Here is a 13,312-nt window from a genome sequence, read left to right on the forward strand (position 1 = left end):
CCCAGCAGACCCTATGGTACTTATGGTATCAGTGGCAGATGGGGATGCTATTTGGAGCCTTTGGAAAGTCCTTAGAGATGGAGCACAGAAGAGACCTTTGGGATTTTGGAGCAAGGCTCTACCATTACCTGCAGACTATTCTTGGCCTGCTATAGGCTTTAGTGGAAACTGAACATTTTAACAATGGGCTACAATGCAGTCTGAGCTGCCTATTATAAACTGAGTGTTATCAGATCCACCAAGCTATAAAATAGGACATGCACATCAAATAGGTGTGTGTGTGTGTGTGTGTGTGTGTGAAAGAGTCCAGGGAGGTCTTAAGGGCACATGGAAGTTACATGAGAAGTTTCCAAAATGCCTATTGTTTCTGCTCCCATTGAAATGCTGTCTGCTGCCAAGCATGCACCTGTAACCCCTTTGGCTTGTCCTATGATCCGTTGACTAAGGAAGAGAAGATTAGAGCACAGTTACTACTGGTTCTGCACATTATATGGGTACCACCAAGAAATGGACAGTTGGCTGGACAGTGGGGGAACATGCCTTTTTAATTCCAGCACTTGGGAGACAGAGGCAGGTGGATCTCTATGAGTTCAAGGCCAGCCTGGTCTACAGAGCAAGTTCCAGGAGTGGCTCCATAGCTACTGTGAAACCCTCTCTCAAAAAACAAAAAAAAAAAGGAAAGAAAAAGAAATGGGCAGCTGCGGAATTACAGCTTTCTGTAATTACAGGCTTTCTGGGACAACCCTGAAAGACACCAGCGAAAGAAAATCTTCATAGAAGAAAGAACTTCGGGCAGTACACATGGTCATACACTTTGTTTGGGAGGAGAAATAGGCAGATGTCTGATTGTACACTGACTGACGGTCTGTAGCCAGTGAACTTAATGGATGGATGGTCAGGAACTTGGAAAGAGCATGGTTGCAAACTGGGAGAGAAAGACATTTGGCAAGGTTTGTAGCAGGATCTCTCCAAATGGGTGGAGGATGTGAAGACACTTATGTGTCATGTAAATGCGCATCAGAAGGTAACTTCAGCAGAGGGATAGATCCAATGGACTATTGTATGCACCATCAACCTCTTTCCCTAGCCATCCCTGTCATTACCCAATGGGACCATGCACTAAGAGGCCATGGTGAAAGAGATGAAGGTTGGCTATTCATGAACTCAACAACATGGATTTCCACTCACCAAAGTTGACCTGACCACAGCTGTTGCTGAATGTCACATCTGCCAGCAGGAGAAACCAACGCTTATCCCCCAGTATGGCACATTCTCCCAGGTAATGAGTCAGTAGCCTGGTGGCAGGTTGCCTACATTAGACTACTTCCTCCATAAAAAGAATAATGTTTTGTCCTTACTGGAGGAGAATTTATTCTGGTTATGGATTTGCCTTTGCTGCACATAATGCTTCTACCAAAACCACCATCCATGGTCTTGGCAGAATGCCTGCTCCACTGACATGTTATTCTATGCAGCATTGCTTCTGACCAGGGAACTCACTTCACAGCCAGAGAAGTGTGACAGTGGGCCCATAATCATGGGATCCACTGGTCTTACCATGTTCCCTACCATCCTAAGGCAGCTGGCCTAAAGGAATGACAAAAGACCTTTTGAAGACAAAGTTAAAATATCAAGGATGACATTAGCCTAGAAAGCTAAAAAAGGATTCTCCAGAAGGTGGCATATGCTTTTAATCAATGACAAATATATGATAAGGTGTTGTGGGATATTTCACACTGTGTGAAGATGTATTGCTGTAATTAGTGTAATAAAAAGCTGAATGATCAATAGCTGGGCAGGAGAAATAGGTGGGACTTCCAGGTAGAGAGAGAACTCTGAGAAGAAAGGTGAAGTCACTAGTAAGATTCAAAGGAAGTAGTATGTGTTAGGTTGGGAGCATAGGTCCCAGTCCCTCGCATGTATCCCAGCCCCCGGGCCTGGTCTGGACTTCAAATCCCAGCAGGCCAGATCCTAACCCCACCCCAGGGTACTTAAATGATCCCCCAAAAGAATAACACGTGGTCTCCCTTTCTTCCTCCTGGGGATCACATTTCTGTGGCTTCCTGGTTTCCCTCTCGGGGCCACCCGAGAGCACAGATCTCCCATTAAACCTGGATATTTAAAAATAAATAAATAAATAAATAAAAGGACCATGCCCACCTTTCCACCTTTCTTTCTTTTACTCTCTCTCTCTCTCTCTCTCTCTCTCTCTCTCTCTCTCTCTCTCTCTCTCTCCCCCTCCCTCCCTCCCTCCCTCCCTCCCTCCTTCCCTTCCTCCCTCCCTCCCTCCCTCCCTCTGCCTTTATCTTCTGTTATGCTGCTTCTGTCCCCAGAGGTCAGGCTCCCCCTTCCCCCATTTTATATTCCCTTTCACCTAATGAAAACCCTCTCCCCTCCTGTTGCATGTTGTATTTTTCTCATTCGCTGCTTTTTTGTTAATTACCACAGCATTATTTATACATTGCTGAATCTTCTGAGAAGTACTCTAATTTCACTATGACAGAGAATAAGGCATCCTTCCCCTTAACAATCTTCCAAGGCCTAGAGTTTGGAAGCAAGCCCAGATGCAAAAGTTGAAATCGTCTCAATATTTCTTACCTGACTTGCACAGACAAACATTTAATGATGTTGGGAAGAATAATTTGAAGGAAGAAATCATGCAGAGATAGCGGACTTGACTTAGAGTGGCAATGCCAAGGAGAGGTTCTCTGAAAGAGAGGCATTTCAAATAACCTCTGGAGTTGAAAGGAATGAGAAAGGAAAAAGAATCTCAGACAGAAACTCAGGCTAATTAAGGCCTGCCCGACAACTTCCTTGTACATCTAATAGGCACATCATATTGTAAATTAGCCTTAACCAGAACTTTTGGTTCCTCAACTCCTATACCATCACCAACTGTAGTGAGGAGCTGTGGGCAGGCCTGTTTTTCACCCCGCCCGGATCCCAGACAGCTAGCTTTACACGCGAAATAACAATATACCAATTGTATTCTTTTAAACACTGCCTGGCCCATTAGTTTGTAGCCTCCTTACTCACATCTTGATTAACCCATATCTAATAATCTGTGTGGCACCAGGAAGTGGTGCCTTACTGGGAAGATTCTAGCATATGTCCATCTTGGGCCAGAGCTTCATTGTGTCTGGCTCAGAGGGGAGGGGCATGGCATCTGACTATCTTCCCAGCATTCTGTTCTGTCTACTCCACCCATCTAAGGGCCAGCCTATCAAATGGGCCAAGGCAGTTTCTTTATTAACCAGTGAAATCAACAGATAGATAGAAGACACACCTATATCATTCCCCTTTTTCTGTTTAAACAAAAAAGAAAGGCTTGCACTTTAACATAGTAAAATTACATATAACAAAACAGTTATCAAGCAAGAATTACAGTTACAATATTTATATCTACTTTATCTTTTATCATATCTAAGGAAAACCATAACTATCTATTCTTCAACTCCATCAAAAATTCCAGAATGATATAATATTACCTAAGTAAACAAGAAATAAGCAACTTCCAAAAGTCTAGAAATGACAGCGACATCTCGCTGTCTGGACAGTCACCCAAAGTTCTTTTGTACTGTTGGGGCATCCATTTTCAGCCTTCAGGCCCATAGTATCCAGCAGACTTTCCCGTGAAGCAGGAAATTTCAAAGACAGTTCAGTCACTATCTGCTGTGTCCTGCAGAATGTCTCACAGACTCTTTCATGAATCAGGAACCCCGAAAGACCATCTCACATTTAGGCAAGTTCAGCAGTCCTCTCTCTGCAGTTCTTTGTGTCCAGTCTATTCATCAGTTCAGGCAAGAGCAGTTTCTTGCCCAAATGGCTATCAAACTCAACAAGGAGCCCCTTCTATGCCCATCTTCCTCTTGAAGTAGCTGGTGCTGCCAGGGGCAGATGTGTCTCATTGTCATGAAAAGCTCTAAGTATTAAAAAATTTAAATGCCATATTCTGTAGTCTTTGAAAGATATTAGAAATGCCTATCTAACTGAAATATATCTCTATATATCTAAAAATCTAACTAACATGACTACAAGCTTGACTATTATCGATGATTATTCATTAGCAACCTATATTTCCTAATTACACATTATATTTTTAAAATAAACTATACAATCACGATACCTTAATCAATCAGAAATACATATACATATAACAAAACTGACCTTAAATTTATATCAATAGAGTAAAATTCATACCAATGTAAATTATTCATATCTATATCATTTCTCCCTTTAAATGTAAAAGAACATTTATAAACAATATTTGGGAACATGGGCACAGTTATTTCTCTCCAAACTGCTTCCTGCTGAATGGGGCACTGTTAATCAGATCTTTCATGGTGTAACCTGTGTGCCAGGTTCATCTCAGTCATCAGTTGGGTGAAGTAATTTTCTGAAGGTGTTCACAGCAACCTTTCAAGAGGGCGTGGTCTATCATACCATATTGGGATAGAACCAATCCACAGGGTCTCATTTTCTGTAAAAATAAAAGAATCTCTTTTCCAAAGTATCATATCCTTAGATCCAAATTCTGAAGTCAAGGTATTTTCAAAATATCTATGTTGGATTAGTTCAGCAGCATTTATAAACAAATATCTTTTAGCAGCTGTTGCTCCTTTCTCAGCGTTCAAACAATTCAAAGAGAGCATAACAGCATACAGTATCAAGGTAATCTGTATTTTCCATCTTTGTGCGGCTTTATTTTAACCTCTATTTCATTTATTTTTTACTTTTACTTTTTGAGACAGGTTCTCTGTAATCTTTGTCCTGGGATAACTCTGCAAACCAGGCTGTCCTTGAACTCAGAGATCCTCCTGTCTCTGCCTCCCAGGCATTGAGATTAAAGGCGTGTCCTACCACACCTTCAAGTCACAGAGGTCAATCTACCTCTACCTCCCAAGTGTTTGGATTAAAGGTGTGTACTACCACACCAAACTACTTCCTTTTTTTCTTTTTTACTTTTAAGAACTTTAACCTTTAGCCTGCATGTATTTTTAACACTTAGTAAACCATTTAGAGGTTTTCTTCATCTTTGAATCTATCTTTACTGTATATCTCTCTCTTTTCTAATCACATGAGTCTTTAATTTACCAAGCATTATTGGTAGGACTAAAGCTGTGGCTTTGGCAGCTAGATACAGCTCATTTCTTAGCTTTCTGTGATTCCCGTCTCATGGAGGGGGTACCAGCTGTAGCCATGTTTAACACCATAACTCTACAGTGTTTCAAGGTACTTGCCAGCAAGCAAGATGCAACATTGCACTCAGAAACCACACTCAAACACTCCATAGTGGACCGCCTGCCTGAATGAGTCAGAGTTTGCCTTGGCAGGACAGCCCAGAAAGACAGCATTTTAAAATGGTACAGCTTTTTTTTCCTGCTATGGCTGAAAACCAAAAAGCATGTGTTCAGCTTTTCATCAACACCGTTTAAGTGTTCCTGGCAGGACCTCTTAAAAGAGCTGCAAGCTTTGCAGCTAAAGCTGAGTCAGGAAGCCTCTCTTAGATGAGAGTGCTTGCTTGCCTCTTGCAAGCAGAGCCAGACCTGAGAAATTGCTGCTACCAAGAAAACATGCTTTACTCTATTCTTTCCCAAGCTTTCTGTGGATTCAGTTATCCATGTGGGTGACATTCTGTAGTGAGGAGCTGCGGGCAGGCCTGTTTTTCATTAGTTTCTAGCCTCCTTACTCACATCTTGATTAACCCATATCTAATAATCTATGTGGCACCACTTCGTGGTGCCTTACCGGGAAGATTCTAGCATGTGTCCATCTTGGGCTGGAGCTTGATCGCCTCTGGCTCAGAGAGGAGAGGCATGGCAACTGACTATCTTCCCAGCACTCTGTTCTATCTACTCCACCCACCTAAGGGCCAGCCTATCAAATGGGCCAAGGCAGTTTCTTTATTAACCAATGAAATCAACACATAGATAGAAGACACACCTACATCAACAAACTAAAATTCTCTTTGCCAGTCTTCAATCATGAACATCTGTTTACTTAGAAGTTTGGGTTGTGCCCTTATTTTATGTTTTTGGATACTCTGTATTATGCAGTGATTATATTAACATACAATGTTGCATATCCTTTCCATGGTATTGTTATCATTCAACTTTAACTGCACTCATTTAATTTTTCTTGAATAGAACTTAATTTTAAATAACAAATCGATCATTTTTGCTTTAAAATGTGCAGTTTCTTCACTAAATTCATAAACTTCTTATGTTTCTTTTTCCAAAGTATTTATATTCATTTATATTTTATTTCTATTTTACTTATATAAGATTTGTATGCAAATTCAATTTATTTAGCAATGGTAAATAAAGTAGGCATCTAAACTATCATTTTTAAAAGAATTTGCTACCTGCTATAAGCATATGCAATGCCATTGTAAGAGAAATATTATTAATCTTTATACAGAAGTTGAAAACTTTACTCAGAGAAATTGATAAACTTGAGGAATCTCAAATAGCTAGTAAATGATAGATAAGGGTTTTAGCTCACAGTTTCTGACTCCAACTTCCATGCTTAATTATGTGTGTTGTGATAATAAAACTCACTGGATCTGGAATTTTCTCCATAAATATCATATCTCATATGCAGTTTCTATTCTTTTAATTTCTTGGCCAACAATGCAGTTTTAACTTCTGTTTAACACTATCATGTGTTTCAAAATTGGATCAGTTCTGTTCTTCCCTCTGATATGTTGAAGATTCCTGTCAGATTTCACATCATCATTAAATAATTTTTCAAGTCAATAGGTACTGCACTAGAATGCTGATTGAAAGTATATTTAGGTATTACTTGATTTAAAACAATTGTGATAATATACAAAGTGAAAGAGTAAATATTTGCATGTATTTAAATCTTTTACATTTCCAACCCAGATAATTTTAATAGGTTATTTCTTACATATTAAATTTATTTGTTTTCAATTTTGTTTCTAAATGTTTTGTTTCTATTATGAATAAAATATGACTTGTGTGGACATGCATATAATCTATTTAATTTTGTTTTGTTTTCAACTTGGATATATTCTATAACATGATTTTATGTAAATGTCATTTTCTTTTGGCAATAGCACTATCACTTAATTTTTATCATTTTCAATGAAAATATTTCATAAAACACAATTTGTAAACTGTTAATAACAGTCTGTAAAGCAATAATTTGGATATGATTTTGATAAACTTTGGTTTTTAATTTCTGTGGGTGTAAAAAACTTGTTTTTTTTTAAATAGGTAATAAGACAATATACTCATTTCTCGAGTTATATCTAGATGTTTTTTAAGCATTTGCCCAACATCTACAACCACTTTAAAACGTGTTGATAGACAATAAATAAATGGGACCTCCTGTAATTTGAAATTTTCTGTAAAGAAAAGGACACAGCCAATAAGACAAAAAGGTAGCCAACTGAATAAGAAAAGATCTTCACCAACTCCAAATCAGACAGAGGACTAATCTTCAAAATATATAAAGAACTCAAGAAATTAGACATCAAAATATCCAAATAATCCAATTAAAAATGGGGTATAGAAGTAAACAGAGAATTCTCAACAAACGAGTCTCAAATGACTGAAAGACACTTAAGGAAATGTTCAACATTCTTAGCAATCAGAGAAATGCAAACGCCAGTCAGAATGATCAAAGACTTGAATGATAGCTTACGCTGGAATGGATGTGGAGTAAGGGGAACATTCATCCATTGTTGGTGGGAATGCAAACTTGTACAACCACTCTGGCAATCAGTATGGAAATTTCTCAGAAAATTGGGAATCAACCTACATCAGGACCCAACAATATCACTCTTGGGCATATACCCAAAGGATGCTCAATCATGATACAAGGATATTTGTTTAACTATGTTCACAGCAGCATTATTTGTAATAGCCAGAACCTGGAAACAACCTAGATGCCCCTCAACCCAAGAATGGGTAAGGAAAATGTGGTACGTTTATACAATGGATAACTACTCAGCAGAAAACAACAACAACAACTACAACAAATAAAAAACAATCACATCTTGAAATTTGCATGCAAATGAATGGAATTAGAAAAATACATCGTGAGTGAGGTAACCCAGTTCCAGAAACATGAACATGGTATGTACTCACATGTAAGTGCATACTAGTTGTAAAGCAAAGGATAATGAGCCTATAGCCCATGATCCTAGAGAAGCTAAGTAACAAAGTGAACCCTAAGAAAAACATACATAGATCCACTTGGAAAGGAGAAATAGATAAGACTGACTGACAAAATTGGGAGCATGGGAGTTTGGGGAGAAGGGAGCGTAGAAGAGGAAGAGGAGAGGAGAGGAGAAGGGAGGAAGGAAAACTTGAGGGAATGGGATAGAGGAGATGGAGGAAGGATAGAGATAAGAGCAAGGAAAGAGATATTTTGATTGAGGGATCCATTATGGGGCTAGCAAGAAGCCTGACACTAGAGAATTTCCCAGGAATCCACAAGGATGATTCCAGGTAACTAAGACCCTAAGCAATAGAGGAGAGAGTACCAGGACTGGCCTTGTCCTGTAGTCAGATTGATGAATACCTTAAATGTCACCATAGAACCTTCATCTAGCAACTGATGGAAACAGAGGCAGAGACCCACATCGGAGCACTGGACTGAGCTTTCAAAGTTCACTTGAAGAATGGGAGGAGTGAGAATATGAGAAAAGAGGTCAAGATCATCATGGGGACACCCACTAAAACAGTTTACTTGGGCTAATGGGAACTCACCAATTCCAAAGCAGGAACCAACATAAGACCAAGATAGAAATTCTGAATATGGGTGACAGTTGGCCAGGGCAGATTGTAGGGCCACTGGACCTTCCCCAAAGCAATGTGCCTTCCATCTCTGAGGAATGGTGGGGTGGGTTGGGGAGGTAGGTGGAGGAAATGGGAGTAGAGGACGGAGTAGAATTGGGGTTAGTATGTAAAATGAAAGAAAGATTTTCTTTTTGAAAAATAAAATATATCTAAAAAATGTGTTGCTAAACAGGGTAGTTCACTTCTTTAATACCAGCACCTCGGAGGCAGTGGCAGGCTCAGGCTGATCACTGTGAATTCAAGACTGATTCACCCTACATAGTGAGTTCTAAACAGCCAAGATTAAAAAAAAAACAAAAAGCAAAAATAAAAACAAACAAAAATGTATAATAAGGAGAAGGGAAACATTATAATAAAACATTTCACATAAAGGTATATATACACATACACAATAAAGGAAAATACAACCAACTTGTACATATTACATGAGAGTTTTTTTTTCTTGCTTGATAACTGTTTTGTTGAATATAATCTTGCTATGTTAAAGTTAAAACCTTCCTTTTTATTTAGAACAAAAAAGGGAGGTGATGTGGAATTCCCCTCTAGATGCTGTGAATGCCATTGTTTAATAAAGAAGCTGCTTTGGGCCTACTGCAGAGCAGACTAAGGCAAGGCAGGAATTCTAAGTAGATAGAGGAGAGAGTAGGCATAGTCAAAGGAATACCCAGCAAGAGTCTTACCAATTTTGTTTACTACAATTTGGATTAGCTTGATCTTGCTGCAGAAACAAACCCTATAGCCTTCATGAATTGCCAGAAAATCATGTATCATAGGACTAAGACCTGGACATTCAAGATTAGGGAGCTGACAAAATAGATTTCATTCTGAGTCTACTTTTAATATTTTGCAACTGTCTAATCTTAATGTGTGCACAGACAGGAGTGAGGTCTTAGGTGTGTCTTCTTTTAAGCACACAATTTCTATCTGGGAACTTTTAGATAATTCATTTAGCCTTAATTTTCTTTTTAAAGGTCCTCTCTAAATGGAATCAAAATACTAGTTAGTAAACCTTCAACATTCAAATTTTGTGGTAACACAACTCAGTAAATAACAGTACCCTGCTAAATTACAGATATTTTTTAGTTCCTTACTGCTTTTTATTTATGTTCTTAAGTAACTCTTCTTAAATTCTCTAGTTACACACCATCAACAAATACAATTTTATTACTATGTTTATATATATGAATATATATATATAATTTTATTCTCTTTGTTATTGATGCAAGTAGGAATTCCAGCAAAATGTTAAATAACAATGATTTATGTAATATCTCTGATTTATGGTCTCATTGTCTTCTTTCTACTTAGAATAGAGATACTTAGAGTGTTTGAATAATAATATAATTTTGATAAATAATCTAATGAAACAATTTAGAATTTTCTTACTTTGATCAGTAAAAATACAAACATTTATCATTTATTAGCATCTGTCACTATGAAAGCATGCTTTATATTTTAGTTTTGGGCATTTTTGGATCTGCTGTTATTATTGCAAATATCATTAAATATATTACTACTAGACTCTCTTGTAATCCTAGAACTAAACAGTTTGTTTGCATTCAATTTTTATTCTCTTACTGCTGTATGTTTGTTAATAATAAATTTCTGATATCCACAAATGTATTTAATGTAAAAAAATTACTGATTTTATTTTTCAAATAACACAGATTTATTAGTAGTCTACTATGAGATCTGATACTATATAAATAACATCAGAACTGTTTTCTAATAAAAGGTATGAAAGAATTTTTCCAATATTGCTTCTTGTTATACTGTTTGGCTGATATAATTTGGAAATCTGTTCTTTTCTGAAGGAGGAGTGTATCTGGGGGAGAGGGGAGGAGGATGAGGAGCTTAGGGGAGAGAAGAGGAGGGTGAGGAACTTGGAGGAGTGGAGGGAAGGGAAATTGTGTTTGGGATGAACTATATGAGAAAAGAATATATAAATAAAAAATATATAATTAAATTAAGTGAATGAATAAATAAATATGTAATAATAGATTCAGCATTTTAATCAATTATCCTTGTGACTAGTGTTTTCCTTAGATTTATCCCTTGTTAAATTATCTCAAGAAATCATCATCTGACTAAAAAACAATTTTCACCTATCTTTTCACTATATGGCCTCTTTTTATTTATTGCTACTGAGTGCATTTATATTTATTTATATATCTATACACATATAAATTTATACACACACACACATATATATATATATATATGCATACATATATGCATTCCTACACATAACCTACTCACTACATATTGTAGGTATGTTTTCAGAGCTGATCATTTGGAAATGGAATGTTAATTGGTCTGCTCTTCTCTGGGAGGGCCACCACCTCTTCTGTTCCCAGCTTTATTCATTTGCCCAAAGTTCTTTGTGTCGGTTGAGACCTCATGAGCTTTAGCTTATACTTACTGTTTACATTTTTCCATTTTATTCCTTATTGCTTAAATTTTCAAAGTATATATTTTGATCATATTATTTCCCTTCCTCAATGTCCTCTCAGATGTTCCCTACTGCCTTACCCATTCAACTACATATTCCTATGTTTTTCTCTAGAAACAAAACAAAAGTTCCCCAAAAAGAGAAAAGAAAATAAAAAACACAAAGAACTATGGAGTCCCTCCCCCTTTTTTTGTTTGGCCAGTTACTCCTGAGCATGAGAATTTATATTATTTATTCTCTGTCTCCTCTTTGGAGAAAACAGATTTTTCGTCTCCTAGCCGCTGTTACTTGAAGTAGCTTCTGGGTTAGGGGTGAGAATTGGTACTCACTTCCCATTCCCCATGCTGGGATTTTCCCTCGCTTGAATTTGTGAAAGTCTTGCACTTGCTGCCATAGTCTCTGTGAGTTTGTTTTTGGAACAATCTTGTGTCAGGAAGACACTATTCCTTGAAGTCATCCATATAGATGGCTGCACCTTGAGAGGAGGGTTTTGATAAAAACATCCAATTTAGGGCTGAGAATTCCAAGGTATCTTATTGTCTACATGTTGTCCAGTTGTTGGGCTCTGCATTAGTTGCCATCTATTGCAAGAAGAAACTTCTCTGATGAGGACTGAGCAATGCACTGATCTATGGACATAGTGTTATGTTATTAGTAGTCATTTTCCCACTATGTTGCTTTAGCATAATAATACTATTAGTTTTTTCCTAGTTTCATAACCTATCTAGTCTCAGTTTCTTGGACACTTTAGCATTGTCATTTATTGTTTCCATCTCATGGAGTGGGCTTTAACTACAATAAAAAGTGCTTGGTTGTTACCATAATATTTGTGTTGCTATTAAACCAGTATATAATGCAGGCAGGTCTGTCCCTTATGGGTTCCAACGTTTGCAGCCAGGTGAAATTGGTCATTACTTTTCTCCTTCAGAGGCCAATAAATGACATCCCAGCAGCGTGAAAACTAGCTAGTATGAATGAAGTTTCTTGTTCTGCACCCACTCAATTTCTCCATGTTTGATGACAGTAAGGGCTGTCTTCAGCAAATAGGTCTTATTTTCAAGCCAATAGCATTGGACATGACCTATAAAGTTTTGAGGAGGGTCTATGAAACTATTTTGGCCAATGACTCAACAAGATGTAGTCATTCCTCATACTGAGGTTTTTACTTGCTAGTGCATGGTGTCATGATAACAGCATTTCAACAACTTTCATAATTTTTATATTTCAGGAAGCTTATAGAGTAGTATATTTCCTTCTATCTTTCTCTCACATTCTCTAATTTACCTACCCCTCCCATAACATGCTTATTTAATCTTCCTATTCTAGTTCCACCTTTACATTTTTATAACACTGAATTTTCTTCTCTCCTGGAGAAATTTGGGGATTTTAGTCTTCTACTGTTACTTTTGTCACTCCCAAGTAATTTACTCTGTAATATTTTTATTCCCCTTAAGACCCCTGCCTCCAATATTCTGAAAATGGAGGTTTGCTTTTATATTTGACTGTCTTTAAGAAATTAACTTTAATATTAATATTTTAATCAAGTGATATTTTTGTGTCTGCATTTATATTTATTGCCAGTTTTGTTGCTCTGTGGTTTAGGAACTGATTTATAATGTTTATACTCTGAGGAACTCATTGAGATTTACCTCATGATCTATTTAAATGTGATAAAATAACACTTTACTGTATTAGTTTTCAATGCAGTATAAAATTGTTATAAATACTGGTTCAACTAAAACATCAATTTATTATTTCATAATTCTCATAGGGTAAAATCTCAACATATCTCAATTTTACATAGAAGGTCATAGTCTCCAAATCAAGGTATTCATCCTTTATGAGAAACATGCTTTCATGTTCATTTAGGGTTTTGTTATAGCACTTAAGTCTTTGTGATTGTTAGATTGAGTTCAGGTCTCTGTTACTTTATTGACTGTTAGCCTTGTCACATGCCTTTCTCTCTCACCTAACCAGTCTTGGATTTGTAAAGTTCTCCTTGTAGTTTAATTCTAAGTTCAACCAATTT

General features: G+C 37.2%; 1 pseudogene; it reads left to right on the plus strand.

The window, feature by feature from the left end:
- Positions 1-887: 887 nt before the first annotated feature.
- Positions 888-13,312, plus strand: part of LOC119804419 — an 80,119-nt pseudogene continuing 67,694 nt past the window's right edge.

This window comes from Arvicola amphibius, chromosome X (assembly GCF_903992535.2).
Source record: "Arvicola amphibius chromosome X, mArvAmp1.2, whole genome shotgun sequence".
NCBI classification, from domain to species: domain Eukaryota; kingdom Metazoa; phylum Chordata; class Mammalia; order Rodentia; family Cricetidae; genus Arvicola; species Arvicola amphibius.